The 24,875-nt window shown below is 34.1% G+C and overlaps 1 long non-coding RNA gene across 1 annotated transcript; it reads left to right on the forward strand.

Annotated features, from left to right (window-relative positions):
- Nucleotides 1-20,571: 20,571 nt before the first annotated feature.
- Nucleotides 20,572-24,412, forward strand: LOC131527409 (uncharacterized). The gene is made up of 4 exons (XR_009267647.1): nucleotides 20,572-20,692; nucleotides 22,671-23,096; nucleotides 23,182-23,324; nucleotides 24,103-24,412. It is a non-coding gene; the product is annotated as an uncharacterized LOC131527409 (long non-coding RNA).
- Nucleotides 24,413-24,875: the final 463 nt, after the last annotated feature.

Raw genomic sequence — 24,875 nt, forward strand, 5'->3', positions numbered from 1 at the left:
AATATGGATGGATGGATGGATGGATATAGATAAAGGAATAAATGGTGGATGGATGTAAAATGGATAGATGAATAGATAATATGCATGGATGGATGTAAAATGGATAGATGGATAGACAATATGGATGGATATAGATAAAGGGATAAATGGTGGATGGATGGATGATGGATAGACAATAGATGGATGATGTAAAATGGATGGATGGATGGATATAAAATGGATAGATGGATAGACAATATGGATATAGATAAAGGGATAAATGGTGGATGGATGGATGATGGATAGACAATAGATGGATGATGTAAAATGGATGGATGGATATAAATAAAGGGATAAATGGTGGATGGATGGATGATGGATAGACAATAGATGGATGATGTAAAATGGATAGATGTATAGACAATATGGATGGATAGATATAGATAAAGGGATAATCAGTTATTATGTGGATGGATATCATGTCACAATAGCCTGCTTTAATTTTCTTATTGAGAGCATTTAAAGTGGTGTTTACCCAACTTTTAATGTAATGCCCAGTGCAAACGATTGTCATAGTAACTTAACTAATATCTGTCGAAATAACTGATGTACAGCAACATATGTGAAATGTCATTTGTTCATATGTGTTCAACTGTCCCATACTGATGTGACACCTTACTATAATTAGAAACTACATGTAAATGAAAAATTGTGTCTATTGCCACTGTAGCAGTACTCGACATTAAAGCTTGTCCTGGACATGGATTTTATTTATTTTTTTAAGTGGAAGACATCTTTACATGCCCGACTGGACAAGTTAGCCTGATTAAAACTTGAGTGAAAAAAAAAAAAAAAAAACAATTACTAGAGAAGCATCGACATGCAAGACTGATTATGATTTTAATACATTCAACATCAAAACAAATATATGGTGGCTGAGAGAGCTCAACGCGCTGCAACTTCAGAAAACACATGCAAATAGAAAAATCACCAGCAAATCAAGAAAACATCTTCATCAGTTTGACAGCAGGTGGTGCAAATGCTCATAGCGCAAACAAATAAAGAAACACATTGCAAATGCTCACAACACAAACAAAGAAAGAATTTCATTGCAGTGTGTTTCTTTGTTTGGTTGTGCTGTGAGTATTTGCAGGGCGTGTGTTGTCAAATTGATGAAGTTGTTTTCTTAATTTGCTGATTTTTTAATTATTTTTTTTCTATTTGCAGTGAGTTTCTTTATTTGGTTGTGTTGTAAGCATTTGCAGCTTGTGTGTTGTCAAATTGAAGAAGTTGTTTTCTTAATTTGCAGTGCGTTGAGCTCTCTCAGCAGCGCGTTGAGCTCTCTCGGCCACCATACAAATAACCTTAACGGCACACATAAACTCACGGAAGAAACATGAGATAAATGTTCAAACTGTTGAGTTTATTTATAACATATGATATAATTAAGTAGCATAACAAGCCAGCTGTTTTGCTGATTATCACAATTGCAAATGTTACATAGTTCAATAAACAATTAGTTAACCTTGAGCTACTTACTTTTTAGACACAATATTGACTGTTTTTCTATTTCACCAACGAAAATCGTTCCGATCAAAGCAAAACTCAGCAGTGTTTTTACTGAATGATTCAGCATTTTAAATGGATCAGTACAATGAATGACTCAATTGACTCACTCATTAAATTATTTGCTGCCACCTAATGGCGGTTTAGTTTAACGTTTAAAAATAATCATTGCATTTTTCCAACATTTCTTATTTGAAATTTAAAAAAATAATGTTAATGTCATAACAGTTGTAATTTTTCATTATTAAATTATTAAATTTTAATAAAATTATTTAATTTTATTGGTGGTATAGTGGTTCTACAATCTATTATTATAATTGAATTTATTGATTAAATGTAAGAGTTTGTTTATTTTAAAATATATGCTTTTTTTTGGGTGTTCATTTTGGTCTCATTTATGTAAATGCATTTGAAGAAATCACAAGATAATTTTCTTTATTTCTTGTAGGTGCAAAGAATAACAGCTGATGTTGAGAAATGTTTGATTCTTTAAGTTCTCTGAAGCGGATTATATTAGGTAATGTATTCATTTTTATTAAAGGTTACTCCACCCTAAAATTAAAATTTTGTCATTAATCACTTACCCCCATGTTGTTCCAAACCCGTAAACGTTTTGTTTGTCTTCAGAACACAATTTAAGATATTTTGGATGAAAACCAGGAGGCTTGTGACTGTCCCATTGACTGCCAAGTAAATACCAATGTCAAGGTCCAGAAAAGTATGAAAGACATCGTCAGAATAGTCCATCTGCCATCAGTGATTCAATCTGAACTTTATGAAGCGACGAGAATACTTTATGTATATAAAGAAAATAAAAATAACAACTTTATTCAACAATTCGTTACCTCCCGTCACGTAACATCATTTTGGAGAATATCAGCTGGACACAAATAGCGTACACTGTTCTCTGTCAGCCGCACCACACGGATACTTCTATGTTTGTTTACACTTTGATTTGAATGAAAACAACGTATTCTTGTGGTGCGACTAACACAGATGAGCGTACGCTATTTGTGTCCAGCAGATATTCTCCAAAATGGCCCTACGGTGACGAACTGTTGAATATAAGTTTTTATTTTTTTTTTTTTGCATAAAAAAAGTATTCTCATCGCTTCATAACATTCAGATTGAACCACTGATGGCAGATGGAATATTTTTATGATGCCTTTCATACTTTTCTGGACCTTGACAGTTTCCATTACGTGGCAGTCAAAGGAAAGCTTTTACGGGTTTGGAACGACATGGGGGTAAGTGATTAATGACAAAAAATATATATTTTTGGGTGGATTATCCTTTTAATTCTGTTGTAAATCATTTGATAAACTTGTATTTTAGATTACATTTTATATTGAAATACTGTATTGTAGGTTACATTATTGATTATATTTATTCATTTCAGGTACACCCAATGGCTTTTGACTATTCGAGGGTCACATGGTTGTGAATTCATACCTCAACTTTGTGGCTAGATTTGCAGTCTTATTGCAACTTAAGTCTGGCATCCCGGGAGCAGGCATCTTTTTCACACTTGAATCTTTTCAAAGGTAACGTTTTATTTAATTCGTGAAAGGTTACTTATTTAGTTTAAGCACTGGTAAATGCTGATTAGGGCTGTGCAAATAACCAAATGCGATAATCATGTGCATCTAGTCAGTAAAGCCGGTTCTGTGATTCGCAGTAAATCTCCTTCACATGCTTTCAGATGGAGCGGCATTTAATACACAGAGCCGTAGTTCACTGACAAGCTACGCAATATCGCGTTCATAATCGAATGCAATTCATCTGCGATATTGTGTAGCTTGTCAGTGAACTACTGCTCTGTGTAGTAAATGCCACTCCATCTGAAAGCATGAGATTTACTACTAATCACAGAACCGGCTTTACTGAAGAGATGCGCATGATTATCGCATTTGATTATTTGCACAGCCCTAATGCTGACTATTGTATAAGTGGCATTTTTGCATTTATTTTATTGAGCTAGTTTCATTCAATACTGAACTTTATTCTAAAGCTTCTGCTTGTTTTTATGTGCAGATGTGTGGTGGGAACCACAACACTCACTGGATACAAGACGGATACTGTACATAGAGGCAAAACAAGTGGAAAGGTCTCAGAGAAGAGGAACAACCCTCATGTGTGTGCTCATCTCAGAAAGTTGATGGACTTTCAGTATGTATTTATTAAATTGTCTTTTGCTGGAATATTCTTAAATGAATAGAACATAAGCTCAAACAACAGAATGTGTGGTATAATGTTGATTCCAGCATTTTATTTTAATCCTTTTTTTTAAACCAAATTGATACTAATTCTGTTGATTGACCTTCATTTTTATAGAAAGTTAATGTTCTACTCAGAATATGGCTTATTTATTTATTTATTTTTTAACAGGTATTTCTAGTTATTTTGTGACGCTATACTATTTTTATGATAAGATTTTAACTGTTGAAAGACTGACATTTTTTTATTTTTACCAGTAAAAGCCTTACAATGTCTTTCTGCTAGTTTTAATAAATATTTATTTGCAACATCTTTGACTTGTTTTTTATTCATTTGTAAATGTATTAAGATAGTACTCATGATAATGCATTTAAATCAGTGTTTTACAGTTTACTGTTAAAATGATTCTTTACAGCATTTTCGTTGTTAAATTATTACAACATCATCTTGGATTTCGGGGTATTTACAGGATTTTATTGGCAACTTTAGTTGCCAGGTAAATATTGCAATTTAGTGAAGTTACAAAAAATTGTTGTAAAATATATTTACAGGATTTTATTGGAAACTTTTGTTGCCAGGTAAATACTGTACTTTAGTGAAATTACAAACTATTGCTGTAAAATAAACTACAAGTTTAATTCAATGTTACTGAAAAAAAAAAAAAAAAACCTACAAATTACTGTATATCACATAGAGCAATTAACTGTAATTTGCTTTGCAGTATTATACTGTAATTCATTTTACAGCAATTAACATCGTATTTACAGGATTTTATTGGCAACTTTTTTGCCAGTAAAATATTGTAAATTCTACAGTATTTTTTTTTACAGACAGACATAAATAGTTATGCTGATAATATAATTTAAACTGTATCAGATTAGAAACATGTTATCATTTCCCCAGAGGTCTCAACCCTTTTGGACTCCATTGTATATTAAGTTTATCATTTCCATCTTTGTCACAATCTGACTCTTAATTGGCAGAACTTTGAGATGCATTTTATTTTAAAAGCATCACTCTTTTTGAGAAGATGTTGTGCTGTAGTGGAAAGCTGGGGCTTGTCTCATTGCAGGAAATTAATTTTGGAAATGGTTTTCGGCACATGATAAGTGGCTGCTGTTCACTCAGTGCGGCCTGAAAATCTTCTCCTAATAATTGATTTGTTTTGTGGTGAAGTCAGATGTAAGACAAGGCCAAATGTTGTCAAGACTAGACGCACTCGGGAGCAAAGCTTTTGTTTAGATTTAGCTTGAGTTTCTCAAGGTCATGAGTTCTTAAAGGAATAGTTCACCTAACTTTTCATTACGTTAACTGATGAACTGGAGTGGTATGGATTATTGTGATGTTTTAATCAGCTGTTTGGACTCTCTTTCTGATGGCACCCATTCACTGCACTCATTCAACAAACTCATCTACTGTACATCTTGGATGGATTGAGGATGAGTACATTTTCAGCAAATATTCATTTTTGGGTGAACTATTCCTTTAAAGAGTTTTTGTATTCCAGACATTTCAGGCTGGCACGTATTAAAACACTGTACAAAGATTTCCTATGGGAAATCATGCACATTGCTAATCAATACTAAAACATATTAGGACCTATCACATTGAAACCTTGAGCCTTTGAACGATGAGGACACACAGTGTGCTGCCGGCCCTCGGGAAACTCCATTACCAAATGCACAGCTTGAATAGAGATGTCAGAAACACACACACACACACACCAATAGTCCAGCTAGGATGAGCAGATGATTTGTTATGTATACATCATTTTTATGTCGGGATAGAAAGGGACAAATTAAACCATTTCGCAGAGATGTCGATATTACTGCCGATGCTGGGAAATGTAGAATGTGACTCTGCAGGCAAAACGAGATTTAATGAATAGTGCAGCAACCGAATCCCGGATCTGTTCCCGTATCACTTTATAAATGAGCCAAGATGAAAAAGACTTTGTGTGATGAAAGACTTTCACCTACAAGATGTGTTTTCCTTTACATGTTTTCAAGAGTGGATTGATAACCTGCTGTAAATGGTGTGGTTTTAATAAAGCAAATGAATGTGGTAAAACATTAAAAAAGGACATGAAAGAGGATGACATAATCAAGGAAAACAAGGTTGTAACCATATCTGTTTTTTTTAGGATTCTGGTTGTTTCCTTTTGTATCCTCCAGTCAAATTTTTACTGATCCTTTTACATTTTTAAAATCTTAACTGAACCGACAAATTATTTGCTGAGTTAACTGAAAGAAAAAAAAAAGAAAGAAAAGAAAACAGAGTTTCTTTTCTAGTTTCTGCTGTATAGAAACATTTGGTCTGGGTGTAAACTTATTATTAACTATATTAACTAGACAATTTAAACATTTTCAGATGCTCAAATTAGATTAAAAATCATATACAATTAAAGCAGCATGTGCAAATGATAATGTGCCATATAACCTACGCACATTTTTAAATGTTCTAGTTATTATGTAGTTCTAGTTATGTTAGTTCTTCAATGTAAACCCACATCCTACATGTGTTGTAGACACTATATCATTGACCCTTATAATATATGCAGTATAATACAGTACACTCTTAAGAAAAATGATTCTAAACAGTACCAGAAAAGGGTTCTTCGGCTTGTAACAATAGCAGAACCCTTTTTAGTGCTAAATAGTGCATTTTTATAGGGTTCCATACAGAACCATGCTTTGAAAATGCTATATAGGACCTTAATGGTGTTATAAATAACCTTTTTAATGATAGTTTTTCATTAATATTAGTATGTTAATATAATTAATATTAGTATTATTTGTATATATTATTTATTAATATTGTTTTTTACCCCTCTATCTGCCTGGTCTTATAATCTATCTTATAATATACGTGTAATATCTTGTAATATAAATGTTATATAAAATTAGGATTTTACATAATAAAATCAACACGTTGTTGTTGTTGATTTTATTATTTTTTTTAATGATGTGCAATTGTAGCACAACTGACAGTGTTCTAGCGACAGTTATTAGTAGAATACATTAATGAATGACAATGGACATTGAACATAAATAAATGCTTAGAAAAGTAAAACAAAATAGAACATAAAGTAGTGTATTGAAGACCAAGCTCCAGTAAAATATCTTCACAATCCTCTATGATGCCATTAAGTTAGTCATTATCTGTATTTTGGTGTGATTGAATGGCAGTTTCTCTCTGCAGATGATGAGGTTGTAGCATCTGAAATGCACAATTGAGTTTAGATATACAATGTGTCTCCTTTCATTTGTTAATGGGAAAACAATTGTTTATGTGAGCACTTCACAATGTTAAAATGAATAAGTCATGTAAAATCATGGGATAGCTGGGTATGTTTATTCCTAACCTCAGCAATAAAAATATCTAACAAAATGGATCATGAATTCAATATCTTTTTTACTCACTTAGTGAAGAAGAGGAGAGTATCCTTAACTGAATAGAGCTGGTCACATGTACATGTTCTCTTAAACTAAAAAGAGAAAAGACATTAGAAAAACCAATTAGCATTTGAAAGTTATAATTTATAGACATTTTAAGAAATAAATTATTTACCTGTTGAGAGTGTGCTGACAGTCTGTTTAGTTGGATGGCTGAGCTCCAGAAAATCAGTAATGATGCATCTTAGAGTGTAGCCTTGGTTAGGGTTTCACATTAAAACGACAACAGCAGTAACCACAACAGCAGCGTGTTGTGTGAATTAAGTATGTTTTTTTATTGACGTGCAAAATTGTCAGTGCTCATAACAACAGTTATTAGCTGAATACATTAATGAATGACAATTGACAATGAACATGAATAAATACATGAAGTAAAACACAAAAAAGATGTGATGAAGACCTAGTTTCAGTGAAACAATCACATTCCAATCAATATGATGCCTTTAAGTCCATTATTTTGGTGTGATTAAGTGGTGATTTTTCTCTGCAGATGATGAGGTTGTAGGATATGATACATCTTAAATACACAATTGAGTTTAGAGTTACAACAATGTTTGTGAAGGCCAAAAGCAAAAATGGACAGTATGTGAGCTCTTCACAATCTTAAAAGAAAAAAAGTGATACAAAGTCACGGGATAATTTATTTATTTATTTTTTTGTGACTGGGTATGTTTATACATAAACCCAAGTAATAATTTAAAAAGTCTAACAATATGAATTATAAATTAATTGTCTCTTTTACTTACTTAATGGAGGAGATAAGTTTTCAAGGCATAGCAGAGCTGCATACACTTAGGCTATATGTGACTAAAAACGAAAAAATAATGTTTGTTTGGAAACCGGTTACAATTTTAAAGTTAAATTTGTATTTAAATTTAAGAATTAAATAATTTACCTGTTGAGAGTGTGTTGACAGTCTGTGTTGTTGGATCACTGAACTCTCACTGAAATCTGTAACTATGAACCCTAGACTCTAACAAAGAACCATTTCGGCATAAAAGGGTTCTTCAGAATGCTATGGTTCTAAATAAAACCATTACAGCATGTAAAGAACCTTTAAAGAACCATATTTATTTTTTAGAGTCTACACTGTAAAAGAAAATCCGTAAAATTTACGGAAAAAAACGGCAGCTGTGGTTGCCGGAATTCTACCGTAAAAAAATATGGTAACAACATTTTAGGGTTTACGGTTTTAACTTAAATTTACAGTTAAATACCGTAATTTCATTAACTGATATAATGTTAATATATCAACCTATTGAAGTACTGAAATCATTTTTTTTTACCTCTGAAATACACTGATAACCACCAAATGCAAGGGTTGATGAGAAAGTCACATGATGAACCATCACAAACAGCTTTTAAATAATAACAGTGTCATTCACAGAAGCACTAAACACCATCATGGTGAGACTCATTAAACTGAAATATGCAATAAACATTAATTTAACAACATTAGATGTAACATACAAACCTAATAAACATAACTGATAAGAAGAAACATAGTTATTTCAAAGAAAAAACATCAAATTCAAACAAAATTTGAAATGCAACACAGGGAATTCTGGGAACGTCAGTTTACGTTTTTTCTCTGTAAATTTTACAGGAACTTACCGTTAACCATTTAACATTTTTTTACCGTTAAAATCACGATCATTTTTTACAGTGTAGGTTAACAGTATAATATATTATATAAAAGTAACATTTCATCTCATAAAAAGTGTTGTCTTGAGACAAAAAAAAAAAAAAAAGTGTGTCACTGTTGCAGCACTGCCATCAGTGTGAGTAAACTGCAAGACCCAATGGACAGCACATCCATCTACTTGCTCGACCCACCACAGCGTGAATTAGTTTTTGGTTTGCATTTCTCTGATACATCCTGCTTTTGTTCCTCGTATGTTTGCTTAATGGAAGAAACTGTCCACATTTGTGTCACATGCTGTTCCAGAGAAAAAAAACGAAAAATAATATATATATATTATATATATATATACACACAGTGGGGCAAAAAAGTATTTAGTCAGCCACCAATTGTGCAAGTTCTCCCACTTAAAAAGATGAGAGAGGCCTGTAATTCACATCATAGATATACCTCAACTATGAGAGACAAAATGAGAAGAAAAAAAATCCAGAAAATCACATTGTAGGATTTTTTAAGAATTAATTGGTAAATTTCTCAGTAAAATAAGTATTTGGTCACCTACAAACAAGCACGATTTCTGGCTCTCACAGACCTGTAACTTCTTCTTTAAGAGGCTCCTCTGTCCTCCACTCGTTACCTGTATTAATGACATCTATTTGAACTTGTTATCAGTATAAAAGACACCCGTCCACAACCTCAAACAGACCAACTCCAAACTCCACCATGGCCAAGACCAAAGAGCTGCCAAAGGACACCAGAAACAAAATTGTAGACCTGCACCAGGCTGGGAAGACTGAATCTGCAATAGGTAAGCAGCTTGGTGTGAAGAAATCAACTGTGGGAGCAATTATTAGAAAATGGAAGACATACAAGACCACTGATAATCTCCTTCGATCTGGGGCTCCACACAAGATCTCACCCCGTGGGGTCAAAATGATCACAAGAACTGTGAGCAAAAATCCCAGAACCACATGGGGGGACCTAGTGAATGACCTGCAGAGAGCTGGGACCAAAGTAACAAAGGCCTCAAATCCTGCAGTGCCAGACGTGTCCCCCTGCTTAAGCCAGTACATGTCCGGCCCGTCTGAAGTTTGCTAGAGAGCATTTGGATGATCCAGAAGAGGATTGGGAGAATGTCATATGGTCAGATTAAATCAAAATAGAACTTTTTGGTAAAAACTCAACTTGTCGTGTTTGGAGGAGAAAGAATGCTGAGTTGCATCCAAAGAACACCATACCTACTGTGAAGCATGGGGGTGGAAACATCATGCTTTGGGGATGTTTTTCTTCAAAGGGACCAGGACGACTGATTCGTGTAAACGAAAGAATGAATGGGGTCATGTATCGTGAGATTTTGAGTGAAAACCTCCTTCCATCAGCAAGGGCATTGAAGATGAAACGTGGCTGGGTCTTTCAGCATGACAATGATCCCAAACACACCGCCCGGGCAACAAAGGAGTGGCTTTGTAAGAAGCATTTCAAGGTCCTGGAGTGGCCTAGCCAGTCTCCAGATCTCAACCCCATCGAAAATCTTTAGAGGGAGTTGAAAGTCCGTGTTGCCCAGCAACAGCCCCAAAACATTACTGCTCTAGACGAGATCTGCATGGAGGAATGGGCCAAAATACCAGCAACAGTGTGTGAAAACCTTGTGAAGACTTACAGAAAACGTTTGACCTCTGTCATTGCCAACAAAGGGTATATAACAAAGTATTGAGATTAAATTGTGTTATTGACCAAATACTTATTTTCCACCATAATTTGCAAATAAATTCTTTAAAAATCCTACAATGTGATTTTCTTGATTTTTTTTTTCTCATTTTGTCTCTCATAGTTGAGGTATACCTATGATGAAAATTACAGGCCTCTCTCATCTTTTTAAGTGGGAGAACTTGCACAATTGGTGGCTGACTAAATAATTTTTTGCCCCACTGTATATAGTGTGTGCTTTAGTGTGTCTCACAATGGCAGAGCACTTCCCGAAAGAAGCGTGACCACTGATCCTGGAAACATACTGAAGGACCCTGGAAACATTGGCAGCTTTTCTAATGGCCTTGGCATGAAGTTGATGCCTCCGTCAATGATTGATTCATTATTCTTTTAGACATTTCCCCAAAAAGAAAATTCTAGTAAATCCCTCTCAGTCACAGACCTTCAGTCAAATTGATTGTCTTCCCAAAGGCATTTAGCTTTTTGCTTTGGACAGTGAAATGTGAAAGCAACACATCAAATTCTGGGGTCTGAGATGAATGTTGTTTGTACTAAACACTGCTGGAGGCTCATTTCTATTGCTATTCAAATAAGCAATTGAGGGTGGGGGATTTAAACAAACACTTATGATATTCATACAATTTTGGTTAATAAGAACTTTTTTTTTTTTTTAATTTTATATTTAATTGTCAGGAACACTGCAAATAAGTAGCTAAATAATGTAGACCCATTTATCTGAATTTCCTGATTTAATTAGCTCAGTGCGATTACTTCTCAAAAATTAAGTCTAACAAGCCTTCAGGCTACACTGTTTTTTAAATGGACAACAATGAAAGCAACCGTAACTTGCATTTGAGATTCTGATTAAGTACCTACTTCATTAAGTGAAGGATTTGCCAGACTGAAACCAATTACATGAGTAAAGAATAATTCAACAAAGCAACTCAAATGAGTCATTTGGTCTTTATCTGGGATATCTGTTCAAGGTCACTTCACATGACAAAATGCATTTAGTCATTCATACTTGATGCAGGAGGGGGCTCTCTCGTGCAGAAAGTCCAATACAGACTCATAGAAGTAATAACTTATGATGTGCCAGAAAATCCCTAATATGGACAAAAGCATGTTTACTGAATAAAAAGCAGTAATGTTTGAACTGATGAAACTTGAAGAAGTTAAATACATGATTGTGACAATGTATGGTTAATTTGTGTTTTTAAAGTTATCTCCAGGCAATAAATGAAGTATATGAATAATGCTGTGCTAATTGACATTCCCTTTATTACAGTATAGAAACTATTCTGTCTTATTCTGTGATAAAAAATTGAAAAAAATTGAAAAAAAGAATTGGGGTTGTAGTATATAAACAAATCATAAAATTATAATTAGGAAAATATAAGAAAAACATTATAGAATAAACGTTACTGGTTATTGTCCAGCAGTGTATTAAATAAAACTTGTCAATTAAAAAATAAAAGTATTACTACATTTGACATTTCTGTCCCCCTCACTTCTGAAATGATGGCTATGCCCCTGCTTGAGGCGTTCGAGCTATGATGCCTAATATACTCATTATACTTCTTATAACTTGTGTAATTGGTTATAATGCTCAATGCTGCTGCAAATCAACGTGTAAAAATAAATTTGATGTAATGTGCAGATCTAAATATAATTGTGTGAATTGACACTGTCTTTATACAACAATTCAATAAGCAAGAAGTTAATATTGAGTAAGTAACATTTTAGACAGTGCCAGTTACTGTACAGGTGCATCGCAATTAATTAGAATGTCGTGAAAAAGAAATTTTTTTCTTGCAAGTTATTTCAAAAAGTGAAACTTTCATATATTTTAGATTCATTGCATGTAAAGTAAAACATTTCATAAGTTTTTTTTGTTGTTTTAATTTTGATGATTAGAACTTACAGCTCATGAAAGTCAAAAATCAGTATCTCAAAATATTAGAATATGTGCATTTGAGTTTCAATTAATGACCATCCCTACAGTATAAATTCTGGGTATCTTTTGTTCTTTGAAACCACAATAATGGAGAAGACTGCTGATTTGGCAATGATCCAGAAGACGAACATTGACGCCCTCCACAAAGAGGGCTTCAGGAAAAGGGCTACCAAGCCACTTCTGGACCAGAGACAACGCCAGAAGCGTCTTACCTGGGCTGTGGAGAAAAAGAACTGACCGTTGCTCAGTGGTCCAAAGTCCTCTTTTCAGATGAAAGTAAATTTTGCATTTCATTTGGAAATCAAGGTCCCAGAGTCTGGAGGAAGAGTGGAGAGGCACAGAATCCATGTTGCTTGAAGTCCAGTGTGAAGTTTCCACAGTCTGTGATGATTTGGGCTGCCATGTCATCTGCTGGTGTTGGTCCACTGTGTTTTCTGAAGTCCACAGTCAATGCAGCCATCTACCAGGAGATTTTAGAGCACTTCATGCTTCCTTCCGCTGACAAGCTTTATGGAGATGCTGATTTCATTTTCCAGCAGGACTTGGCACCTGCCCACACTGCCAAAGATACCAAAAGCTGGTTCAATGACCATGGTTTTACTGTGCTTGATTGGCCAGCAAACTCACCTGACCTGAACCCCATAGAGAATCTATGGGGTATTGTCAAGAGGAAGATGAGAGACACCAGACCCAACAATGCAGATGAGCTGAAGGCCACTGTCAAAGAAACCTGGGCTTCCATACCACCTCAGCAGTGCCACAAACTGATGACCTCCATGCCACGCTGAATTGAGGCAGTAATTAAAGCAAAAGGAGCCCCTACCAAGTATTGAGTACATATACAGTAAATTAACATACTTTCCAGAAGGCCAACAATTCACTAAAAATGTTTTTTTTTATTTTTTTTTTTATTGGTCTTATGAAGTATTCTAATTTGTTGAGATAGTGAATTGGTGGTTTTTTGTTAAATGTGAGCCTAAATCATCACAATTAAAAGAACCAAAGACTTAAACTACTTCAGTCTGTGTGCACTGAATTTATTTCATAAACGAGTTTCACAATTTGAGTTGAATTACTGAAATAAATGAACTTTTCCATGACATTCTAATTTATTGAGATGCACCTGTACATTGCTTTTTCTTCTGCCAACAAAAACAGTTCTAAAGTCACAACAGAGTTGTTATAACACTGAGCGACAAACAGTAGGCCTACTGTGTTTTATTCTTGGATGATTCAGTGTTTTTGAGGAGATCGACTGAATAAATGATTCAATGACTCATTCATAAAGACAGTAGCTGTGTTCTGATTCACTGTAAAAAGTGATAAGTTGAAAAAAAAAAAAAAAAGGAAACCCGTTGCCTTAAAATTATTAAGTAAATAATAATTAAAAAAAAAAAAGTTAAGTGAACTTGACAATTCACTTAACTTATTTTATTTAATTATCATTTACTTAATTTTAAGGCAACAGGTTTCCTCAATTTTTTTTTTAAGTTAAGTCAACTTATCACTTTTTACAGTGTTGACAGGGTACCTACATGTTCACTTCCTTCCTCCCTGAGCATGGATTATCGGTTTACTTCAACTGACAAACATATGTTTATTTGAGTTACAGATAAATTTAAGCACTTGAATTAATTAAATTTAATTAAATTGAATATACATTACTATTCATTCATGTAGATTATGTACTTTATTATTAATGTAATATATCATGTCTCATTTTAAAGTGCTAAATGGGTGATGAATGTCTGTTATAAAAAGAAATATCAAAAAATGTAATTTGGTTATATTAGATATATCAGCATATTAGAATGATTTCTGATTAATCATGACACTGAACACTGGATTAATGTCTGCTGAAAATTCAGTATTGCATCACAGGAATAAATTATATTTAAAGAATATATAAAAATAGAAAACAGCTATCACAAAAATCACAATATTGCTGGTTTTACTGCAGTTTTAATCAAATAAATGCAGCCTTGGTGAGCATAAGAGACTGAACAAAAACAAAACAAAATAAAATAATTTAGTGTATTTGTCCTAAACAAAAATCTTTTAGGTACATTTTGAATCATTTTCACTACCATGCAATGTTTCTGAAAATATCCTATGGGTTTATGAGTAATACATAATGAAAAACCGCATATAGTAAAATGCAATGCATCAAATTTATATAACAATTCTGCATCAAGTTTGCAATATGAAGTAAATGGTCAAGATTGCAGAATTTATTGCTTTCCTGTCTAAAATGTTCATACTTCAGTGCTACTTTCAACCCTGGGATTTGTGTGAAACTTTCAAATCAGTTCATTTACAGCTTTGATCTTTCTCAAAGGATTAATCCTACACAGCATGCAACCTTTCTTTAGCTTATTTGTGAGTGGAGAAAATATGTTAGAAGTTACAGAGCTTAATGCATCTCATATTTTCACAATCTGAATGGTACATTTGCTTTTTTGAACAACTGTGCCTGTATTCTATAATTAAGCCTCTATTACTGCTGTTCCACTCCTGTATTAACTGTCAGATCTCATCACTTTGCAGAGAAAAGGTCAAAGACTCTATAGCAAAGTGCACTGGAGTCTCAGTCTGGTTTGGTAGACTTGTTCATATCAGAGTTAGGGTTCCCTGTGGTGCAGCTTAGCCAGGTGAAAATGTGTTTACAAGTCCCATTGAAGTCACCTCTTACTGGCTGGAAGCACACCTGCCCCTTTAGAGATGGCCTTTACACATGTAGAGCTGTCAAGCATCAAGAGCAGTCAGAAAGAGAGTGGAGTGGAACAAGGTGGGCAGGTGTCATTTCTGCTGACTGCTCTGGAGCGAAAACGCGCACATGGTCACACATGAGCGCACACGGAAACATACACACACATCTGGAGTGAAGCTAAAATACCTGGAGAAAGCTATCTGCTGGAATTCACATTCATATCAATAGCAGCTGACTCTGAATTGTGCAAGTACACCATTGAAAGCTGCCATCTTTGTTTATGGGTGCTACGTTTCGGATGCAATTGCAGTAATTGATAATGATTATCAACTCAAAGCAAATTAACAGAATTTGTTCTAAATATACTGTATATTGCATGTGTTTGTATTTGTATATACATAATAAATATACACACAATGCAAACAAAAACTTTTATTTTGGATGCGATTAATTGCGATTAATCATTTGACACCACTAATTAAAAGTAATATAAAATACATTTATTACAATTTAGAATAATTTGAAATAATATTATAATTGATAATAATACAATAAATGCTGCTCTTTTGAACTTTCTCTTCATCAAAGAATCCAAAATAAATAAGTTTCCACAAAAATATTAAACAGCACAACTGTTTTCAACATTGATAATAATTACTTGAGCAGCAAATCAGCATATTAGAATGATTTCTAAAGGGTCATGTGACACTCAAGACTGGAGTGATGCTGAAAATTCAGCTTTCAATCATAATCAATCATTTAAAGTAAATTTTAAAAATATTTGTAAACTTTTTTTTTTGTTTGTTGTTTTTTGTAAAGGCATTTTTTAAATGCTTTCTTGTTTACTCTATTTTAGATCAAATAAATGCAGCCATAGATAGATAGATAGATAGATAGATAGATAGATAGATAGATAGATAGATAGATAGATAGATAGATAGATAGATAGATAGATAACCAATCCCAAACTTTTGAACAGTATACGCAAAATCAATACTGAAATTATATAAATATGCCCAAATTAATAAATAATATGCAGAATCTAATCAAATTTGAATCAAAGCAGTAACTTGTGAATCAGAATCAAATGCTTTTTTCAAAATCAAAAGAGATTTACATTTTACATTTTAGGACTAGGTGGTACTAGCCCATATTACTATTGCACCTGCCTGAGACAAGCGGGAAACAATGAAGACACTGAAAACAAAAGGCGAGAGAGGCAGATAAGCGCAGCATTTTTACACTGAATGCTTCTTAAATCACTATAGCAGTGACTAATTATGAAGGCGGCACATGCACGAGGGGCTGTTGAAACTGTGTTCTGACCTTGGAGGTTGTGTAGCTGACAGTGTGGGGAACAGACAGCAATTACATGAGCCTCGAATCAACGCTGGTACCTCAGAATAGACTTGGCATTCCACCGCCGACTACTGAGCGCTCAATCCTGTGAAGTCAGTCGTGGTTTAGATGGTCTCTGACAGGTGAAAGTGAGCGAAAACAGAATAGGAATGTGGATTAAATGCTGTGAATTGTGAAGGATGATACACAGTGGGGTTTAAAGGGCCAGACAACATTTGTTGCTTTTTTGATGAGTGATCTAGAAGTGCAATGAAACAAAAACTGTGCGTATGTACAGTACATCATACAAAAATATAATGACACTACCATTTAAAAGTTTGGGCTCAATAAGATTTATTTTTGAAAGAAATTAATGCTTTTAATTTTAAGTGCCATGCTTGTTATAACACATACCAAGTGTTGCAAAGATAAAGCCTTATGTCCATTTTTGCACAAATTTTGTCAAATTCGTTAACACACTTTACGAAAAGCGCGTTTGGTATATCAAACAACTTTGATAACTTTTTACTAGCATTGTCTGAAGATGATCTGAGCCAATTTTGGTGAAAATTGGACAAACCGTTTAGGACAAGTTCGAAAAAGTAAATTTCTGCTAAATTTAAAATTGCGAAAAATTTTGACCCATAGAAATGTACATTTTGGTATGCATTCAACTCGGCATGAATCAGAGGAAGATTTTTGCTTCTAGACCTTACGTTTCAAAAGTTATTAGCAGAAATATGAGTGCAAATTTAGCCTACTGGTGCCGCTAGAGAGTTTGAGATAAAGACTCCAAATTTGCTAGGGTTAATATTGAAATCTTTGTGCCAGATTTCATAAATAAATAAACATATTTTAAATAAATTATTTTCTTTCAAATTTTCTATTCATGAAAGAAAGAAAAAAAAATCTAAAAATGGTTTCCATAAAAATATTATGCAGTAAAACCATTTTAAATAATAATAAATGTTTATTATGCAGCAAATTAGAAGGATTTCTGAAGGACCATGTGACACTAAAGACTGGATAAATTCAGATTTGCATCACAGGAATAAAAATATATTTAAATAGAAAATAGTCATTTTAAATTTGATTTTGATCAAATAAATGCAGATCTGGAGAGCGTAAAACACATATATTAGAAACATAAAAAAATGGCATACAAAGTAAATAAATATCCATTTACTCATTTACATGTTGTTTTAAATCAATATGATTTTTTTATTTATTTAATCCCCCCCCCCTCCCCCTCTATACATTTTTATTTGTACATACAGATTTGGCTCAGGATATGGAGAGATTCAGAGAAAATGGTGTAAAGAAAAAACAGTTAGTTACTGCATTTTGCCCTTGTAAGGCAGTATTAGACATTTAGGAGACACTTTTTTGATCTACAGCTGCACTGATTGCAGGTATAGTCCCTCTGGAACAGTTTAGGCTGAAGTACCTTTCTCATGGTCAAAAAGGTGAAATCTCTGTAACTTTTCCAGACCTTGCTCCACTGAGTTAGCACTTCTGATAGCAGTTTAAGATATTTGTGCTTTCTGTTTCTCTCTTTTCGTCTCTTTCTGGTGTCTTTCATGCATGCATAATTTGTTCTCATTCAATATTTAAAGACCCAATGAAATGAAAAATAAAGTTTTGTGGTTTATAGTCCTCATCTGTTCACTTTGAGGCCATCAATATGCTATTATGCAACACTTCCAGTCCTTTAATCTGATTGGCTGAGAGTGCTGACCTCAAAATTTCCTCCATCAGCAGATTTCTTTGTATTTGTCTTATGCAAATTCCCACTGCTGTATTACAAAACACTTGTGTATGACAAACACTGGCGTGTCCTGATAAAATTACAGTCATAAATCTGGCCTGCGCTGCTCTAATAATGACAACAGTAAGTGACTTCCATTCGGCTGAGCGCTGCTTCACTTCTGTTCATTCATCAAGGTGAGATACCAGCCGCGACATGTAAAATTGCTGGAGTTTGGAAACACAGTCATCTTACGAGGGCATTTGCTGGCAACTTGCATTATGCATGCTGTATCTAGACTTTTATATTAGAGAACCGGGAATGTATCATGCGTTCTCATAACTGTCTTATACAACAGCAGTAACCAAATGCAAATTGTGTTGGGCATGATGGGAAATTGTTGTGCTTCTTCCTAATGCAAATATCTACAGTGGTCTCAGCTGGTTATTACATTGCATGTTTCTTTGTTTTACTTTCCTAACACCAAAATCCTTCAAAACTTTCTGGTTATTTCAATGATTTAAAATACAAAAATACTTTTTGACCTCACTGTACATTTTGGCATTAAAAAGTTTATAAATACAATTCTGGTCAAAAGTTTGGAATAGTTTTTATGCATGTATGTTTGTTTTATGTATGTTATGTTTTATTTATTTATTTATTTAAAAAAAAAAAAAGTATATTATGCTTACCAAAGCTGCATTTATGTAACGTGGCTGACAAGACGTGAGACGTGCGGATCCAAGTGCAAGCTTTTATTTAAAGGCATGGTCATAAATACAGGCAGGGTCGAAACAATGGCAAACAGGTATGGCAGGGACAAGACAGAGTAATCCTAGGGCAAGCGTGGGTCTACGATCGGCAAACAATATCCAATGGGGCAAGGCAGAGAGATAATCCAGGTACACGGGCAAAGGAATAAACAGAGTCCGAACAGTGAGACAGGGGTAAATACTGGGAACACAGACTAGAAAACAACAAATGTTCCGTACAGCAGCTAACACTAGGGGAGTGAAAAACGCAGGACAATACAGGAACTGAACAGAAACACGGAACGGCATGGAAAGGGTTAATCCAAGAAACACAGGCAAGGCAAGACTAAGAAAACGACATGGGCTCCGCAGAGTAGCTATAGCTAGGAGAGGGATAAGGGCATACAACATTCAGCAGGGAGAAAGAGGAAGTCCAGGGTTTATGTAAGGCATGTAATCAGTGTTTGCATAGGATCAGGTGTGTGTGATTAGTGCAATCAGCTGTGTGTGTCCTCAGTGCAATGGATGATGGGAAATGGAGTCCAGTGTGATGGGTGTTGTGAGAGTCAATGTGATGAGCGAGTGACCTCTGGTGGTGAGTGAATGGAAGTTCATAGACCTGATTCGTGACAATTTATTTGATTTTTATTTATTTTAAACAGCATATTGTTACAGTAATATTGTTAAACAATAACATTAATATTGTTAAATATTATTATAATTAAGTAAATTTTATTTTCCTTTCCTTTTTTTTTTTTTTAATTTAATTTTATTTACTTATTCCAAACTTTTAAATTATAATTTCTCAAATTTTTTCACAAAAGTATAAAGCAGCTCAATTGTTTCCACCATTGATAATAGCAAGACATGTGTCTTCAGCAGCAAATAAGCATATTTGAATGATTTCTGAAGGATAAAAGACTGGAGTAATGATGCTGCAAATTCAGCTTTACATCACAAAAAATAAATTTAAATAATTAATAAATGTAATAGCTATTATATAGAATTGTATGTAATTAATAATAAATTTAATATAATTTGAAATAAATTTAAAACTGTGATTTAATAATGTTTACAATATTACTGTTTTTACAGTGATCATAAGAGACTTTCAAAAAACATTACAAATTTCTTAATTATTCGTTTGAGTGGTAGTGCGAATAAATTAATTGCTTAAACATGTGATTTTCCCTCTCCCTCAATGATTGTTTAAAACCCATATGACTTTCATTGTTGTGTAAAACACAAGTAGAAAACATTAGTTAAAAACCCAAGCTTCTCTTTTCTATACAGTCCCAGTGGTCACCATTCACATTTATTTCATGAAAACATGGTGATTGAGCATTGTGCCGTTTGTTTTCTACTTTTCTATATGGAATTGTTAACCCGGTCTCATCAATCTGCGTATAAATAACACGAGTTTACACTTTCAAATTGCGTGTAATGCATACGCCAAAGTCCAATTTTGCGTGCATATGACACGCCAATCTTTCCCATTAACTTCAGTGGAGAGCAATGCGTCCGAATACCACGCGCATCTTCAGCAGCAGTGACGTCACCAGCGAGGCTCAGTCACGGCTCGGTTCGCCCGGTTCACCTGATGCGCGTGCACCTTCAAACAGGTAAGTAAAGGCAACACTCTTTTTATGTAACGAGATCACGGGTTTAACGGTATTATTTTAATTATTTCAGTGTTTGTGCATCACATTAGATGAGGTCATGTGTTAAAATGGCAGCGTATGCGTTCAAATGAGCTGTTAGTGGAACAGTGGGCTGCTAGCACAGCTGGTAACCTGTCAGTGACATTAGCCTTAGCTAACTTCTACTTTATATTATAGACCTGTTGCAGTTTTAAATAAATAAATAAATGAAACCGTTTCTAATCATGTTGTGACATGGGTCTTCAGCTTTTAGACATGGCTGATGACAGCACAACAAATCAACCAACCCAGTATTGTGTGATAATTGTGATCATGTAAAAAGTTCATACATTTACCATATTTTTACCATAGTAACTGTTGCTCGACCATGTCATGTGTAGTCAATACACAGTAACTACAACATATACCATGCCTCTCATCACCGTAACTGTAGTTTTACTGTGGTATTTTTTGTAGGTATGGTAACCACAACACCTTTTCATGATTTTACCATAGTAAAGTAACTGTGTTTACTGTCTACTCTTTGTATGGGTTTACCACAGTAACTGTAGTTTTACTGTGGTATTTGTAGTTAAAGCACAATAACCACAACACGTACTATGAGTTTACCACAGTAACCGTAGTTTTACTGTGGTATTTAAAGCACAATAACCACAACACGTTATGAGTTTACCACAGTAACCGTAATTTTACTGTGGTATTTAAAGCACAATAACCACAACACGATTATGAGTTTACCACAGAAACCGTAGTTTTACTGTGGTATTTAAAGCACAATAACCACAACACGCATTATGAGTTTACCACAGTAACCATAGTTTTACTGTGGTATTTAAAGCACAATAACCACAACACGTGTTATGAGTTTACCACAGTAACCGTACTTTTACTGTGGTATTTGTAGTTAAAGCACAATAACCACAACACATACTATGAGTTTACCACAGTAACCTTAGTTTTACTGTGGTATTTGTAGTTAAAGCACAATAACCACAACACCTTTTCATGATTTTACCATAGTAAAGTAACTGTGTTTACTGTCTACTCTTTGTATGGGTTTACCACAGTAACCGTGGTTTTACTGTGGTATTTAAAGCACAATAACCACAACACCTTTTCATGATTTTACCATAGTAAAGTAACTGTGTTTACTGTCTACTCTTTGTATGGGTTTACCACAGTAACTGTAGTTTTACTGTGGTATTTAAAACACAATAACCACAACACGATTATGAGTTTACCACAGTAACCGTGGTTTTACTGTGGTATTTAAAGCACAATAACCACAACACGTATGAGTTTACCACAGTAACCGTAGTTTTACTGTGGCATTTAAAGCACAATAACCACAACACGTACTATGAGTTTACCACAGTAACCGTAGTTTTACTGTGGTATTTAAAGCACAATAACCACAACACGTTATGAGTTTACCACAGTAACCATAGTTTTACTGTGGTATTTAAAGCACAATAACCACAACACGTACTATGAGTTTACCACAGTAACCGTGGTTTTACTGTGGCATTTAAAGCACAATAACCACAACACGTGCTATGAGTTTACCACAGTAACCGTAGTTTTACTGTGGTATTTAAAGCACAATAACCACAACACGTACTATGAGTTTACCACAGTAACCATAGTTTTACTGTGGCATTTAAAGCACAATAACCACAACACGTACTATGAGTTTACCACAGTAACCGTAGTTTTACTGTGGTATTTAAAGCACAATAACCACAACACGTATTATGAGTTTACCACAGTAACCGTAGTTTTACTGTGGTATTAGTAGATAAAGCACAATAACCACAACACCATGCTTTTACAACAGTAACTGTACTGAATACTATTTGTAAAGCAGTAACCACAATGCTTGCCACGCCTTTAATATGTTTTTGTGAAGTAATTCAATATTTTTTTTTCTGTCTTGCAGTTAACGCCAGATCACACACTCCAGCAGCTCTTTTAAGAAGCCATCTCTCTCTCTTTCTCTCTCTCTCTCTCTCTCTCTCTCTCTCTCTCTCTCTTTCTCTCTCAATTCAATTTAATTCAATATGTGCTTTATTGGCATGACAATTGTTACAATGTATTGCCAAAGCGTAGTGTTTACATTGAATCTAGAACAGATATATACAGTATGCAACAAAAACATGCATGTAGATGCATTTAAAAAGTAGAACAAATCAACATTTTAGAATTCCATGAACAATTTAAAATTCAATGTTTTGTGTGTGTGTGTGTGTGTGTGTGTCTCTTTCTCTCTCTCTCTCTCTCTCAGCTTTTCCGTTCCTATTTTGCTGATCTTGAAGAAGCTGCCAAGAAGGCTCAACAAGTTCTTCAAAGATTCAACCCTTCACAGGTAATGTTGAACACATTTAGCTATAGCTGATTTGCTTTAATGAACGCATCCTTATTTTACGTGTTAATAATATCTTTCTTTACAGTCCTTCCTCTCAAATATTTTGGTCACTTTGGTCATTTTTAACACACTATCTCAACAAAGGAAGGCCTATCATGGGATTTGAATTTGGCCATCTTGTGTGTTTACGGAGAGGACCAAAAGCTGCAAAGACAAACACTTCCAATGGTACGTCTGTGTTGGTCTGAGCACCTTGACTAAACTGTACTGCAGTTACATTTGCACAGCATTTGATGTTTCTTTAACTTTGGTTTACGTAGCCCATCAGGAAGAACCCTCAACAAAGTGTCATGTAGAAGTAGTAATAATTCATACAATTTACCAAGTCAGCAAATTCATATGATATTGTACAAGCGTACTCATACAAAATTCTACCACTTTTACTCCTGCTGCTGTCATTGGCCATTGCCTCAACTCTCCTGCAGAGTCAAGTCAAGTCACTATTATCTGTATAGCGCTTTTAGCAATGCAAATTGTGTCAAAGCAGCTTTACATCAGCTTGATATAAAGCTGGATGGCTTTATATCAGCTTTACAGTATTTATATGCAGATTGTGCCCATTGTAAGTAGTCAGAGTGTTTGTATCATAAAGTTTATTTTAAGTCCATTGGAATCTTTATTAATCTTTACAAATTGGTGCGGTCTCTTTCCGTGTTGATTTTTATTGAACATATCTGTCTAAGAAGCAAGAGTCTGGAAATGCTGTTTTAACTTGTTACGTGACAAATCAGATCTTCAGTTAATTTGGCCAAATCAGATCACTTAAAGCTGTTCACTGCAAGAACAAGAACTATAATGATAACTATTTTAGCATCCACACCAACAGACAATAATGTTCTGTTTACTGTTATACGTACACGCTGCAATTATGTTGTTGTCTACCATTTGTTGTTGTCAATGTATTTATTGTTCATCATGTTCAATTCTGTCTCTTCCTGTCTTGCAGGATTTTTCACAGATTACTCCATCAGCGTCCCACAATATCAGCCCTTCCAAAAGCTTCTACATCTCTCTCTCTCTCGTGTGGCAGATCTGCTCCCAGTCCTTTACTGCAAACTTCCAGTATTAGCATGTCTACTTGTATTAATTTCTCCTGTACAGTTAACACTCCCATCTCTACTGTGAGCACTGCACTCCTGTCACTATCACTATATATATATATATATATATATATTCTTGCTCAAAATGGTTGACTTTTATCATTTTAAAATTATAATTAATATTAACCATTAATTTGTCTTGCATTTAGTCACAATAGTAGCAAACAATGATTAAAGGAGATATATATTTAAAGGTAATAATTGTAAAATATTGAAATATTGTTTTGAATTATTTTTGCCTTTTTATTTGTTTTGTTAAAGAGAAGAAAATATGCACTTTTCAAATGGAGCCTTGCATATTATTTGATTATCTTATAACATTTTCTGTAAACAAATTCTCTTTTATTTTTGAATATAGACAATGTTTTTAAAGGGTTTTCTGTTGCATATTTCTTAGTTACCTCCATGCAAATACATTTTTATAATCAACTGCTTTTTTGTTTTCATTTTTTTCTCCATAGTGGCACAAACTGGAGAGAGAACTATATGGGAAAATTTTGAGATATCGATAAATGTTGGAAAATGACTACAAAATGTGTGATTCATGATTTTTTATTTTATTTATTTATTTTATTTGCATAGTTCAACTGGCAGATCTAAGAATGGCAAGTTTGTAGGG

The sequence above is a fragment of the Onychostoma macrolepis genome, chromosome 20, assembly GCF_012432095.1.
Source record: "Onychostoma macrolepis isolate SWU-2019 chromosome 20, ASM1243209v1, whole genome shotgun sequence".
Lineage (NCBI taxonomy): Eukaryota > Metazoa > Chordata > Actinopteri > Cypriniformes > Cyprinidae > Onychostoma > Onychostoma macrolepis.